Source organism: Acinonyx jubatus, chromosome D1 (assembly GCF_027475565.1).
Source record: "Acinonyx jubatus isolate Ajub_Pintada_27869175 chromosome D1, VMU_Ajub_asm_v1.0, whole genome shotgun sequence".
In the NCBI taxonomy this organism is placed as follows: domain Eukaryota; kingdom Metazoa; phylum Chordata; class Mammalia; order Carnivora; family Felidae; genus Acinonyx; species Acinonyx jubatus.
Window position 1 is genome coordinate 110422231 of NC_069390.1, and position 15856 is coordinate 110438086.

General features: G+C 42.2%; 1 long non-coding RNA gene across 1 annotated transcript in view; it reads right to left on the reverse strand.

Annotated features, from left to right (window-relative positions):
• LOC113596945 (uncharacterized) overlaps positions 1-15335 on the reverse strand; it is a 580975-nt gene extending 565640 nt beyond the window's left edge. The window contains exon 1 of the long non-coding RNA XR_008290727.1: positions 14458-15335. This is a non-coding gene — a long non-coding RNA (uncharacterized LOC113596945). The remainder of the gene's footprint in view (positions 1-14457) is intronic.
• Positions 15336-15856: the final 521 nt, after the last annotated feature.

The following is a 15856-nucleotide window of genomic DNA, read 5'->3' on the forward strand; positions in this document are numbered from 1 at the left end:
TAGAGAAGTGTCTATTCATGTTTTCTGCCCATTTCTTCACTGGGTTATTTGTTTTTTGGGTGTGGAGTTTGGTGAGCTCTTTATAGATTTTGGATACTAGCCCTTTGTCTGATATGTCATTTGCAAATATCTTTTCCCATTCCGTTGGTTGCTGTTTAGTTTTGTTGGTTGTTTCCTTTGCTGTGCAGAAGCTTTTTATCTTCATAAGGTCCCAGTAGTTCATTTTTGCTTTTAATTCCCTTGCCTTTGGGGATGTGTTGAGTAAGAGATTGCTACGGCTGAGGTCAGAGAGGTCTTTTCCTGCTTTCTCCTCTAGGGTTTGGATGGTTTCCTGTCTCACATTCAGGTCCTTTATCCATTTTGAGTTTATTTTTGTGAGTGGTGTAAGAAAGTGGTCTAGGTTCATTCTTCTGCCTGTTGCTGTCCAGTTCTCCCAGCACCATTTGTTAAAGAGACTGTCTTTTTTCCATTGGATATTCTTTCCTGCTTTGCCAAAGATTAGTTGGCCATACGTTTGTGGGTCTAGTTCTGGGGTTTCTATTCTATTCCATTGGTCTTATGTGTCTGTTTTTGTGCCAGTATCATGCTGTCTTGATGATGACAGCTTTGTAGTAGAGGCTAAAGTCTGGGATTGTGATGCCTCCTGCTTTCGTCTTCTTCAAAATTACTTTGGCTATTCGGGGCGTTTTGTGGTTCCATATGAATTTTAGGATTGCTTTTTCTAGCTTCGAGATGAATGCTGGTGCAATTTTGATTGGGATTGCATTGAATGTGTAGATTGCTTTGGGTAGTATTGACATCTTGACAATATTTATTCTTCCAATCCATGAGCAGGGAATGTCTTTCCATTTCTTTATATCTTCTTCAATTTCCTTCATAAGCTCTCTATAGTTTTCAGCATACAGATCTTTTACGTCTTTGCTTAGATTTATTCCTACGTATTTCATGCTTCTTGGTGCAATTGTGAATGGGATCAGTTTCTTTACTTGTCTTTCTGTTGCTTCATTATTAGTGTATAAGAATGCAACTGATTTCTGTACATTGATTTTGTATCCTACAACTTTGCTAAATTCACGTATCAGTTCTAGCAGACTTCTGGTGGAGTCTATCAGATTTTCCACGTATAATATCATGTCATCTGCAAAAAGTGAAAGCTTAACTTCATCTTTGCCAATTTTGATGCCTTTGATTTCCTTTTGTTGTCTGATTGCTGATGCTAGAACTTCCAACACTACGTTAAACAACAGGGTGAGAGTGGACATCCCTGTCGTGTTCCTGATCTCAGGGAAAAAGCTCTGTTTTTCCCCATTGAGGATGATGTTACTGTGGGCTTTTCATAAATGGCTTTTATGATCTTTAAGTATGTTCCTTCTATCCCGACTTTCTCAAGGGTTTTTATTAAGAAAGGTTGAATTTTGTCAAAGGTGTTTTCTGCATCGATTGACAGGATCATATGGTTCTTATCTTTTCTTTTATTAATGTGATGTATCACATTGATTTGCGAATGTTGAACCAGCCCTGCATCCCAGGAATGAATCCCACTTGATCATGGTGAATAATTCTTTTTATATGCTATTGAATTCAATTTGCTAGTATCTTATTGAGAATTTTTGCATTCATGTTCATCAGGGATATTGGCCTGTAGTTCTTTTTTTACTGGGTCTCTGTCTGGTTTAGGAATCAAAGTAATACTGGCTTCATAGAATGAGTCTGGAAGTTTTCCTTCCCTTTCTATTTTTTGGAATAGCTTGAGAAGGATAGATATTACCTCTGCTTTAAACGTCTGGTAGAACCCCCTGGGAAGCCATCTGGTCCTGGACTCTTATTTGTTGGGAGATTTTTGATGACTGATTCAATTTCTTCACTGGTTATGGGTCTGTTCAAGCTTTCTATTTCCTCCTGATTGAGTTTTGGAAGCGTGTGGGTGTTTAGGAATTTGTCCATTTCTTCCAGGTTGTCCAGTTAACTTGTGGGCATATAATTTTTCATAGTATTCCCTGATAATTGCTTGTATCTCTGAGGGATTGGTTGTAATAATTCCATTTTCATTCATGATTTTATCTATTTGGGTCATCTCCCTTTTTGTTTTGAGAAGCCTGGCTAGAGGTTTATAAATTTTGTTTATTTTTTCAAAAAACCAACTCTTGGTTTCGTTGATCCGCTCTCCAGTTTTTTTAGATTCTATATGGTCTATTTCTGCTCTGATCTTTATTATTTCTCTTTTTCTGCTGGGTTTAGGCTGTCTTTGCTGTTCTGCTTCTATTTCCTTTAGGTGTGCTGTTAGATTTTATATTTGGGATTTTTCTTGTTTCTTGAGATAGGCCTGGATTGCAATGTATTCTCCTCTCAGGACTGCCTTTGCTGCATCCCAAAGCATTTGGATTGTTGTATTTTCATTTTCATTTGTTTCCATATATTTTTAAATTTCTTCTCTAATTGCCTGGTTGATCCATTCCTTTCTTACTAGGGTGTTCTTTAACCTCCATGCTTTTGGAGGTTTTTCAGACTTTTTCCTGTGGTTGATTTCAAGCTTCATAGCATTGTGGTCTGAAAGTATGCATGGTATGATCTCAATTCTTGTATACTTATGAAGGGCTGTTTTGTGACCCAGTAGGTGATCTATCTTGGAGAATGTTCCATGTGCACTCGAGAAGAAAGTATATTCTATTGCTTTGGGATGCAGAGTTCTAAATATATCTGTCAAGTCCATCTGATCCAATGTATCATTCAGGGCCCTTGTTTCTTTATTGACCGTGTGTCTAGACGATCTATCCATTTCTGTAAGTGGAGTGTTATAGTTCCCTGCAATTACCACATTCTTATCAATAAGGTTGCTTATGTTTGTGAGTTAATTGTTTTATATATTTGGGGGCTCCTGTATTCGGCGCATAGACATTTATAATCGTTAGCTCTTCCTGATGGATAGACCCTGTGATTATTATATAATGCCCTTCTTCACCTCTTGTTACAGCCTTTGATTTAAAGTCTAGTTTGTCTGATATAAGTATGGCTACTCCAGCTTTCTTTTGACTTCTAGTGGCATGATAAATAGTTCTACATCCCCTCACTCTCAATCTGAAGGTGTCCTCAGGTCTAAAATGAGTCTCTTGTAGACAGCAAATAGATGGGTCCTGTTTTGTTATCCATTCTGATACCCTATGTCTTTTGGTTGGCGCATTTAGTCCATTTACATTCAGTGTTATTATAGAAAGATATGGGTTTAGAGTCATTGTGATGTCCATAGGTTTCATGCTTGTAGCGATGTCTCTGGTACTTTGTCTCACAGGATCCCCCTTAGGATCTCTTGTAGGGCTGGTTTAGTGGTGACGAATTCCTTCAGTTTTTGTTTGCAGGGTAAGACCTTTCTCTCTCCTTCTATTCTAAATGACAGACTTGCTGGATAAAGGATTCTCGGCTGCATATTTTTTCTGTTCATCACATTGAAGATCTCCTGCCATGCCTTTCTGGCCTGCCAAGTTTCAGTAGAGAGATGGGTCTTGAGTCTTAGAGGTCTCCCTTTATATGTTAGAGCATGTTTATCCCTAGCTCCTTTCAGAATTTTCTCTTTATCCTTGTATTTTGCCAGTTTCACTATAATATGTTGTGCAGAAGATCGATTCAAGTTACGTCTGAAGGGAGTTCTCTGTGCCTCTTGGATTTCAATGCCTTTTTCCTTCCCCAGATCCGGGAAGTTCTCAGCTATTATTTCTTCAAGTACACCTTCAGCACCTTTCCCTCTCTCTTCCTCCTCTGGAATACCAATTATGCATAGATTATTTCTCTTTAGTGCATCACTTAGTTCTCTAATTTTCCCCTCATACTCCTGGATTTTTTTATCTTTTTCTCAGCTTCTTCTTTTTCCATAATTTTATCTTCTAGTTCACCTATTCTCTCCTCTGCCTCTTCAATCCGAGCCGTAGTTGTCTCCATTTTATTTTGCAGCTCATTAATAGCATGTGTTAGCTCCCCCTGGCTGTTCCTTAGTCCCTTGATCTCTGTAGCAAGAGATTCTCTGCTGTCATACTGTTTTCAAGCCCAGCGATTAATTTTATGACTATTATTCTAAATTCACTTTCTGTTATATTGTTTAAATCATTTTTGATCGGTTCGTTAGCTGTTGTTATTTCCTGGACGCTTTTCTGAGGGGAATTCTTCTGTTTCCTCATTTTGGATAGTCCCTGGAGTGGTGCGGACTGCGGGGCACTTCCCCTGTGCTGTCTTGAATAACTTGCGTTGGTGGGCGGGGCCACAGTCAGACCTGATGTCTGTCCCCAGCCCACTGCTGGGGCCACAGTCAGACCGGTGTGTGCCTTCTCGTCCCCTCTCCTAAGGGCGGGATTCACCGTGGGGTGGCGTGGCCCGTCTGGGCTACTCACACACTGCCAGGCTGTGGTGCTGGGGATCTGGCGTATTAGCTGGGGTGGATGGGCAAGGTGCAGGAGAGCGGGAGGGGCAGGCTCAGCTCACTTTTTCTTCGGAGATCCGCTTCGGGAGGGGCCCTGCAGCACCAGGAGGGAGTCAGACCCACAGGAGGGATGGATCCACAGAAGCACAGCATTGGGTGTTTGGGAGGTGCAAGTAAGTTCCCTGGCAGGAACTGGTTCCCTTTGGGATTTTGGCTGGGGGATGGGTGAGGGAGATGGCGCTAGCGAGCACCTTTGTTCCCCGCCAAACTGAGGTCTGTTGTCCGGGGCTCAACAACTCTCCCTCCCGTTGTCCTCCAGACCTCCTGTTCTCCAAGTAGAGCTGTTAGCTTATAACCTTCCAGATGTCAAGTCCCGCTGTCGGAACACTCCGTCCGGCCTCTCTGCTTTTGCCAGCCAGACTCGGGGGCTCTGCTTGGCCTGTGGGCCGCCCCTCCGCCCCGGCTCCCTCCCGCCAGTCCGTGGAGCGCGCACCGCCTCGCCGCCCTTCCTACCCTCTTCCGTGGGCCTTACATCTGCGCTTGGCTCCGAGACTCCGTTCTGCTAATCCTCTGGCGGTTTTCTGGGTTATTTAGGCAAGTGTGGGTGGAATCTAAGTGATCCGCAGGACGCGCTGGTGAGCCCAGCATCCTCCTACGCCGCCATCTTCCCAGGATCCTCTCTAAAGATTTTAACGCGTACTGATGACTCATGAGAGATACTAGAATTAGAATCCATCACGTCCCAATCGAGATGGGTGCTATCTTCCTTTTTACCTTTAATACTTGAACTGCCTTTTAACCTCTTTATGCTTGTGCCATTGTTTGCGTATGATTTCATTCTACACACATACATTTCAAATCAGCAAACAGTATTTTTGTTTTTATGGCTGACAGACATTTAAATTCACACGTGTATATATTTTTACTAAAATCTTTATTCCCTCAGATTTTGGGATATCCACCTGCCTCATAAGCTGCCCTCAGTATTTCTTCCACTTTCAAGGAGTTATCTCAGTTTTTCCTTAAATGTCCTTGTTTAATTTTTTATATTTTAATTTATTTTCAGAAGCTCTAGAGCCAGACCAGCAGTTATTTTATGTCAGGAAGCTGAACATATCATCCCCATGTAATTTCCATCATTTCTGGAGAAACACACGAGAACATTATTGTTTTGTTGATGGTCACACGCCCCCTCCCATTTTTTGATTTAAATTGATTTTCTTTCAGTCTTTGGCTGAATTCCAGCAGCTTGACCATAATGTGCACAGTGTAGTTCTCTGTATTCATCCTTCTTGGTGTTCATAGTTTCTTGAATCTGTGATGCAATCTGCTTCCTAAGTTGTGAAAAAGCGTCAGTCACTGTCTCTTCAAATAGTGCCCTGATGCGTCTTCTGTATCTTCTCCATCTGGAACTCTCACTGAATATTTTTTAGATCCTCTACTGTGTACCATATGTCTCATAATCTTTTGTGTGTTTTCTATCCTTTTCTCTCTTCATTTTCCAATCTGTTATTTTCTATGGATTTATCTCCCATTTCAGGAATTTTCTATTCTGTTATGTCTTACTTGCTTTTTAGCCAAAATTTTGATCTCAAATTTCAGTTGTCTTATTTTCAGTTCTAGAATTTCCATCTGGTTCTATTTTTATGGATCTCTGTTGTAAAAATCTTATTTCTTTACAAATGTTTATCACAGTTATTTATAAAGTCTCTCTCTGCTAACTACAATATCTGGATCACTTGTGGTTCTTATTCTATGGTCTTTTCCCCCTATTTTAGGGTTTGCTCATTTTGTCCTGTTTTAATCAGGAATTGAGTCTTGGACATAGTGTATCAAAGTGTGCAGAGGCTCTAAATGAGGCTATTGTCCTCTAGAGATTACTTACATTTCTTCTGGAAGACCACTGATTAGAAATAAATGAATGAAATTACACTCTAAGTACATTTAATTTCATTTATAAGTAGTATGTGTCCCTATAAGAAAAATATAAAAATACTCCACTGGTTGTGAAAATCTTCACAACTTTCCATCCATGAATTTGAAGTCTGATATTTATTTAATTCTGATATTTAATTTTAATGGTTTTCATAACTAAAAAATCTCCCCACAAAATATAAAATGACACAGAATAAGTATACTCAGCTTGTACACAGCTGCTAAATATGGTTGTACACACTATCTTTCATTTCCAAAATTAATTGAGAAAGGAGTGAATTAAGCAGGAAGAGATAAATTCTAAGGTAAAATTGCCTGGTTAGAAAAAGACCAGAAAATATCCAGGGCCATAAAACAGAGTCACCAGGATTATCTGCTCTACTGCAACTATTTGCATCTCTACTAAAAATAAAAAAAGGATGCATTTGCACCTACCTTCCCTACAATGTCTGGCACCTTTAGTTATAATGAACAGTGGGATGACCCAAAGAAAATTCTCAGGTGGTCTTCACCCCTGTATGGTATTGAAAAATCCCCATCACCCAATATATCCCCTTATTTCTGACTTTCATAGAGTTTCTCTGAGTGGTAGATGGTCAAAACTTTGAGGGGATAAATGAGGTCAAAAAAGTAGAAGCAGATAGCAATCTCCCATTTTTCCCTCATTTCTATGACTGGAAGTATATAACAGACTACCATGCCTGTGTATTCTTATCATCACGTTTTCAACAACATCTAACGGTCTTCTAAAAATATTTTCATTATTGGGACTAAAGAAGATTTAACTGTTAACACATAAAACATGCCCATAAAGTACTGACAAGAAAGGCAGAATAAAGAAGTCACAAAGTACCAGTCAATACATTAATGTATGAATCCACTTTCTACTATACCGGATGCCAAGTTAGAGCAAAACAGGGGATGGGGAAGAAGAGCACAACGTCTCAGAAGAGCAACTACCCATTTTGCAGAATTCTCCAGGGACATCTTTCAACCCCCGTTTTGTGTGGACAGCATCTGTGTTATCTGACACACTGACTTCTGCTTTACATAAACTAAACATCTCCGAAATCTTAAAAAAGAAAAAGAAAAAAAAAGAGTAAGTCTGTCTATGCAGAAAGAAAGAATACAGCAACTCGCCATTTTTCTCCAAGAAGTTTCCCTCTTCTTCTCTTCCTACCCCTCTCTCCCTCACACTCCCCACTTCTTCTGCAATTTTCCCAAGTATTCAAATTTACACTCATGAAGATATCTACAAATTCACGGACTACTGAATATTTGGTAATTTTGAAATATTTGGAGCGCAGCAGACATTTTTTGTAAGGGTATGTTAAAAATACCCACTTCACACACATTCTGTGTTTTCCTATTTTTCAAGGTTTTGATATTTTACCAGTCAAGATTCATGAACTGTTATGCAAAAAACAGAACTATCATGAAAATAATGCTTCATTCCCATAGTCCTTGAAAGCCTTACCTAACATCCTATTTCCAGATCACCATCTTTCTTCTATCCAGCACCCCTTTAACGTGGGAATGAAATCTTGGTCTTACCATTGGGAAATATCTCACTTTTCATAATGTGGAGCTGAAAGGGAATTTGAAGAGTTTCTTTCCCAATTACCTCACTTCTATAGTTGAATATTTTTTTTTCTATTTAATAGTATGCAAGACACAATTGTTGTAGTTCAGACGAGCACACTAATGCGACGGTTCATTTCTCAACTTGTGCTCCCCAGGAATTCAATCAGTCAGCTAGGTGTTTCTGTGAAATATTTTGTATGGCTTATCTGGGGCTCCCTGAAGAAGAAATTCTGCCCATGGACGGCAGTTTGAACTTGTGTCCAGGGACAGCATGTCTTCCCACACCATGGATTTGAGACACACCTACTGGCCCCAAGAATCGCACGAGCCAACGCCTTGCAATAAATCTCTCCCTACATATCTCCTGTTGTTCTGTTTCTCTGACTGAACCCTAGCGACACAACTAACAAAGTAAAATACAATCGGGAGCATGGGTTTGCACTCAGATACTGCAAACATAGAAATAAACCCCAACCCCCTAAAATTCTCTCCCAATCTTCAAGCTAGTGTTAAAATTACATCAAAGGACTTACCACGAGCAAGACTTCAGCTTCAACACAACAGAGGATACACAAGCTTGAAAGTTTGTAAGTTGTATCAACAAACAGGGGAGGGACTGTCATAAAGAGCCCAGCATTCTAAGGACAAGTGGAGAACAATATGTCCAGATATAAAGTTACCGCAGAGCCCAGAACAAACCGGGCTCATCACTGTTACTGCAGAATATTTGATGATTTTAGTGAAAAGTATCTTAAGTTAATGTATTCTCGAGTATTTTTACGCGAACATGGTTTTTTTATGTGTGTTTGTTGCCAGAACATATCTGTGTCCCTATTCAGGGCTAATTGTTAATTTTTCAATTAGTTAACAACATCAAGAATATGGGGAGATAAATTCTAGTCCCTGAAACCGTTCGTATACCTAAGGCATTGATCCAATGGTGCATAGAATGTATTGCTCATCTCCTCTTTTCATTTGAATTTTTCAAAAGGTTTATGCCTGGAAGACAACTTTTTGCATTCTCTTTGATTAGTGAGGTTGATGAAAATTTAACTGGCAAATAGAGGTTCCAGGTCAACCTACCGACTAATTAAGCAATATTCTCTTCTTTAAAGCAGAGAGATACTACCATCATTCAACAAAAAACAGAACTTAATACCACAATTCCTATAAAATACCAATGGCACAGAGTCACCTAACACAGACAATCTGTGGCACTTTTCACTGCAAAGGCTCAATCAACAGTATACAGAATTCCAAAAAATAAATCTCTAAGGCAGAAATCTTAGAAGGGATTTATGCATCAACTCATTTAGTAAATACCCAGTGCTTACGAAGTGCTAGACATGGTGTTGAGTCCAGCAGGCAGGACATTACGTACTGGAGATGAACACATACGAATCAGGCAGCAGCATATACACGTAACTAACTCCAAAAAGCATACGAAACACGAGAACCCATCAGGTGACACAGCAAAGGTGTGAAGGAGCCAACCAGCAAGGCCCTGGGGTGAAAAGGACCCGGGCTCAGGGAAGTGAAAAGATCAGCCTGACAGGTACCCTGACAGCTTGATACAGCTAGTCCCCAATTACCTCTATTGGACGCAGAGCTGTGATTAGTATCTTTATAAGCCTGTCACCACGTAATAATTTCCTTGTATCGACTCCTGAAAGGGGGGCTCGCTGGGTCAAAGGTAGTATTTTTGTGTTTTTTGTTTTTAACACAATCCCCAGCTTCCTGAGGGGAAGGTTAGCTTCATACTCAAGGGCAGCAATTATTAACACCGGATGGATTTTGTACACATCTAATTCCACGCTGAAGATAAAAACTTCATCCCCAAAAAGTCACGGGTAATAGAAAACAGTCCTTAAGTCCTTCCGCATGATTTTCTGGACGGAGAGCCAGCTTACATGTGTAACATCTGAAATGGTAATAAACTCATTTCATCGCAGTCCCTGAACGAGGTCCCTCAGCACCCATCAATCAGGTGTTGTGGTTATTCTGCGTCATCGTGCTTAAACATTTTCAGAAAATGCCACGTAGTTACCACATGTGGCTACTTAAATGTTCACTTTGCTGTTCTGTGTCTTCTTCTCACAGATACTATTAATTTTCTTGTTAAGGTTCTATTTTCTAACCTTCATTTCACTGATGTTTGGATCGTTGGTAGGAAAACCCCTGTGAGGACTATGTCCCTCCAAACTGCTACGTGGAAACCTAACCCCTCATGGGATGGTATTAGGAGGTGGGGCCTCTGCGAGGCAACCGGGTCAGAAGGGCACAGCCCTAATGAACGGGGCTGGCGTTCCTTTAAAGAGAGCAGAGAGCTCTCTCACCTTCAGTCACAGGAGGACGCAATGAGACAAGAGCCATCTCTGAACCAGGAACCAGGTCTATGCAGACACTCAACCTGCCGCCATGTTGAGCTTAGACTCCCCAGACTCCAGAACTGTGAGACATAAATCTCTGGTGTTTAGAAGCCCCCCAACCCAGGGTGTCCTAGGACTGCAGCCCAAGGGGGGACAGAACTGCAGACGGGAGACAGCTCTCACAACCCCTCTCCAGACCAGCAGCTGGAGACTCTTCTAATTCGCCGAGTGCCACACCACAACACCTGAGGCAGGAACTCCGGAGACAGGGCTCAGGGATCTGGGTTTTAACGAGTCCTCGTGTGGGAGACGGTGATGGAAGCTAAAATCAGACAACCGCTGGCTGGTAACATTACCAGGTAGGAAAGGCGATCTCAGGTTCAGCACAAGGGCACCTGCTTGGAATTCAAACCACTTCCTAGCTGTGTGACACTCGAAGACCACACTAACTTCTCTGAACCCTCCTATTAAACAGAAAGAATATCTGCAATTAATGAATTAATGTAGGGGCGCCTGGGTGGCTCAGTCGGTTGAGCGTCTGACTCCGGCTCAGGTCATGACCTCACGGTTTGTGGGTTCGAGCCCCGCGTAGGGCTCTGTGCTGACGGCTCAGAGCCTGGAGCCTGCTTTGATTCTCTGTCACCCTCTCTCTGCCCCTCCCCTGCTCACGCTCTGTCTCTCTCTCTCTAAAATAAATATTAAAAGAAATTAAAACATGAATTACCGTACACAGGGCAGGAAGCACCGTGCCTGGTGCCCAGGAAGGACTTTCCAGCACAGGTAGCACCCGCGACAACGACTCCAATGACAGACTTGCAAACAAGGAAGAAATGCTGTGCTGTGTTTTGGGTCCTCAAGCTGTCCTCGCCCAGTATTTGATTTCCAGTACCTTAGCCCCTCATTTTGTCTATCAAGCTTTTTTTTTTTAAAGATTTATTTATTTATTTTTGAGAGAGACAGAAAGCACGAGTGGGGGGAGGGAAGAGAGGCAAACTCAAGCAGGCTCCGCACTCTCTGTGTGGAGCCCAACGCGGGGCTCCAACTCAGGAACAGTGAGATCATGACCTGAGCCGAAGTCGGACACTTGACCAACTGAGCCACCGGGGTGCCCCCTCAACCTTCTTATCTGATACACCAAGTACTGATTCAAGTTCATGGAAAAGAGCACAACTTCTGCGGCCAAACTAGAAATCTCTGTTCCACTTAGGGTTTCCAGACTTAGCGAATCAAAATACAGGATACGCAGCTAAACCTGACTTTCAGACAGACAGTTAACATTTCAAATCTAATTATATCCAACTGAATATCTGGAACATATTTCTATAAACAATATTGTTACTTATGTGAAATTCGAATTTACCTGGGTGTTCTGTATTTGATCGAGTGCCCTACCTACAGGACTTGTGAGTGTATACGATTAGTGAGTTCTTAACCTCTCTGCATCAGTTTCTTCACCTGTACCAAGTAAGTAATAATAGTACCTGCAGCACAGGGTTACTGTGAAGAACATGAAGTATGTACATATTATGCAAATATATATGTGCACATGTGTGTGTGTGTATGTGTGTGCGCACAGGAAACACAGGACAGTCTTGTAAATAGTAAATACCAACCTAGGATATTATCACTAATTCTTTATAAAACATAAGAGGCTTTCATTTCAATTCATGACAAGTGCTCTAATTTATCGTTTGGGAAAGAATACTGGTGGGTGCGGGAACAACTTGCCCCTTAGTGATACCAGGAGATGTTTTGAAAATACAGAATCCTGTTGAAGTAGAATTCATTAGCATATAAATGTGTCTTTCCACAAGAGAACAAGAACACAGACTTTAACTGCTACATATAAAAACTTTTCCACATTTATTTCAGGAGCTTACCATTACTTATGCAAAATAACCAAAGCTTTTATTCATCTCCTCTGGAATGTTCTTTGAATTCTAATGAGTTTCACAATCAGCTTTATATGGGATAACCGGTACCAGGTACATTCTGGTTTTCATAGGGAAGGAAACAACTCAAAAAGATTTTCAGGTGTGCAGAGTTTACGTTCTTTTCACGCATTTACTCTAAGAGACGAAAACCCACTGCTGTGTTGTTACGTCAGGTAATAATTTTTATATTACATGGACTGAAGCTGGGAATCGACTGGTGGTTTCATTTTTATTTCTCTTATTTTTCCAGGCAGAAAAATCTGTCACTAAAATCCTTTTTATATGTTAAAGATCTGGCAAAAATGGAAACATATAAATGTAAAAAAAAAAAAATACCATGCTAGAAATAGGGATGCCTATTAGTTAGAAATATTTTAGTCAATTATTATGTAGTTTGTTTGAAATACTGTATCTTTTAGGAAATAATTACACAAGAAAGAATATATCACATATTAGCTGAAATCTTATTAGCATGTGACGTCCATAAGATATATGCTTTCTGTGTTTTGCTTTCACCAGAAGAAATACAAAAACCTACCTACTTCCTAGGTGTAGGGTATATTTTTGGTAACACACATTGCTCAACAAGAGTCAAATGAACAACAATGATGAAAACCTACAACGTTTTATTGAAAGAGTAAGAGTGTATGTCTGGCCACTATTTCTCCACTGTCTAAATGCTGAGCCAGCCGGAAACGAGTGTTTAAGCTAAGGTCTGACTTCAACACTTCTCACCACTTTGTCCCACTAAGTCTTTCTACCTCCTTAGCACTGGCATAGTGGTTCAAACATTTACAAAGCTGCTTTGAAAAATCTTATGAAAAAAGGTGGATCCGCTGTTACCTTAACATTTGTTTAAAGGGTTTTCTGTCCAGACCAGCCTCGGTCATGTCCCTCAGTGTCCCCAACAGACACTCAACACCAGTCACCCCCTCAGTGTCCCCAACACAGACACGCCAGACCAGCCTCAGTCATGTCCCTCAGTGTCCCCAACACGGCAACTCTAGACCAGCCTCAGTCATGTCCCTCAGTGTCCCCAACAGACACTCAACACCAGTCACCCCCTCAGTGTCCCCAACACGGCAACTCTAGACCAGCCTCAATCAGGTCCCTCAGTGTCCCAACACAGAAAGAGGCACACAAGCAGAGCTTGCGTCCAGGACCCCGGCTCTCCCCAGCCCTCACCTCCAGCCCATGCTCCAGTCACACTAACAGGCTGGGAGTCCATCGAACCCCCTGCCCCTTGAAGCCGTTTTGCAGGCTGTTACTGCTGTGTGAACCCTAACCTTCCTCCCCGTGGTCACCCTCTCCCTGCTTCAGGTCCCCTAGCTGCTCAGACTTCGCCTGGCTTCTCTCGAGTCATAGGAAGTCACTCTGGGTCGCCAAGCCTAGCAGCCACTTGTCAGGGCTCTCAGCACGGGTACACATCTCCACATCGCCGGTTTTCCTGCTTACTTGTGTCACTGTCCCAGCCTTTTGGGCCGGGGACTGCCTTCTTCACTGCTGGATCACAGGACAAGTCTGGGGTTCAAAATGTAATAGGTTCTCCATACTGGGTCAACAGATACATGATTTCCCCAGGGACAGACTGGGAAGCTAGAATAAGAAACTACTGCATTATTCAAGAACTATAAAATGAGGGTTATTCCTGAAGGTCAGGGTGTAACAGAACCGGATGTAAAGTATGTTCCTCTCATTTTTCTTTGTTCAGAATCATTTCCAATTATGGCTGTGGGTCTCTAGTCCTTGTCAATGTTACACTTCAAAAAAAAAAAAAGATTTTATTTTCAAGTAATCTTTATACCCAACACGGGGCTCATACACACAACTCTGAGATCTGGAGTCTCACGCTCTTCCGGTTGAGCCATGCAGCCCCCCCGCCCCCATCAATGTCACACTTCTTGAAACATCTTGTCTTCATGTGTTGTCTCTGTACCCTCACCTCTGATGTATTGTCTCACCCACTGCAGTCTGGCTTCTATGTCCCCAGTCTACTGAGTGTGACTTGTAACATGTCAACATGAATCTTTACATTATGCCACCAACATGCCCACCAAGTGAAATAACTCTCTCTAGGTTCCACGGGTACCATACTTTCCTAACATCTACACGGCAAGGACAAAGCTCCATAACATTCGATTTTGAAAGCAAGAGGGGACGCATTTCATGAGTTCTTACAACCAGAAGGATTTAAAGACTGGAATTTTTTTTAAAAAATGAGCAGGCTTACTTCTGGGAGAGCCCGGAGGACCACAGGAAGCTGAGTCCTCTCCCGCACAAAGAACGACAAAGAGCCCTCAGAAGTAGTGCAGAAGCAGCAGCTGGAAAAATACCTGGGGCACACAGGAGGGCGAGTTGTTTACTCTCCTCAGGACTTGTCCCTACAGGCAGGGATCACAGGAACCAAGCAGCTGGCAGCCACCATTGCCCTCCTCCGGCCCCAGCATAAACACATGGACACCTGTGGGAACCAGCAGAGCCCCGACACGCACCACCTACCTAGCTCGCGCAAGCTCCCCCCAGCCTGCACCTCAGTGCATCTGCCCTTTCCAGTCACCCCTGCCAGAGTCCCAGCACTGTAGAGGCAATGATCCTAGGGCACCCGTGCACACCCGGACAACATCACACATCCTGACCGATGCGCAGTGTGGAGGGGGGACCCTGCAGTGCCCCCAGGGATACCTTGGTAACGATGGACACCCCACCTTGGCTGGGGACCTAACACTGCAGACAAGTGAAGGACAAAGCAGCCAGGGCACAGCAGGGCAAAGAGAACACACTTGGAGACACTCGCAGGTTCTGGGGACCAGGGTACCCTGCACTGCAGGACACCACAGGACCTCTTCTTGATAAGGATATTACTTCTAAGAACAAGAGAAGTACCTGACTTTCCTAACACGCACAGACACACAGAGTTAGACAAAGTGAGGAGACAGAGGAATATGTCCCAAATGAAAGAACATGCCGAAACCACGACAAAAGATCAAAACAAAAACAGATGTAAATAATATGCCTGATAGAGAATTTAAAGCAATGATGATAAAGATACTCACTGGACAGGAGAAGAGAGTGCAAGAAATAGTGAGACCCTTAACTAAGAAATAAAAAAATAACTAGAGATGAAGAACACAATAAATACAATTAAAAATGCATTAGAGGGGCACCTCGGTGGCTCAGTCAGTAAGGGCTCCAACTCTTTTTTTTTTTTAATGTTTTTATTTATTTTTGAGACAGAGAGAGACAGAGCATGCGCAGGAGAGGGACAGAGAGAGAGGGAGACACAGAATCCGAAGCAGTCTCCAGGCTCTGAAATCAAGAGCTGGGATATGGGGCACCTGGGTGGCTCAGTCGGTTGGGCATCTGACTTCAGCTCAGGTCATGATCTCATGGTCTGTGAGTTCAAGCCCCGCATGAGGCTCTGTGCTGACAGCTCAGAGCCTGGAGCTTGCTTCGGATTCTGTGTCTCCCTATCTCTGCCCCTAGGCCCTGCTTGCACTCTGTCTCTCAAAAATAAATAAATAAATAAACAAACAAACAAACAAACAAACATTAAAAGATTTTTTTAAAAAGAAGACTACAAAGGTAAGAAACATAAAAGCAGTAAAAATAAGTATATCCACAAAAATCAG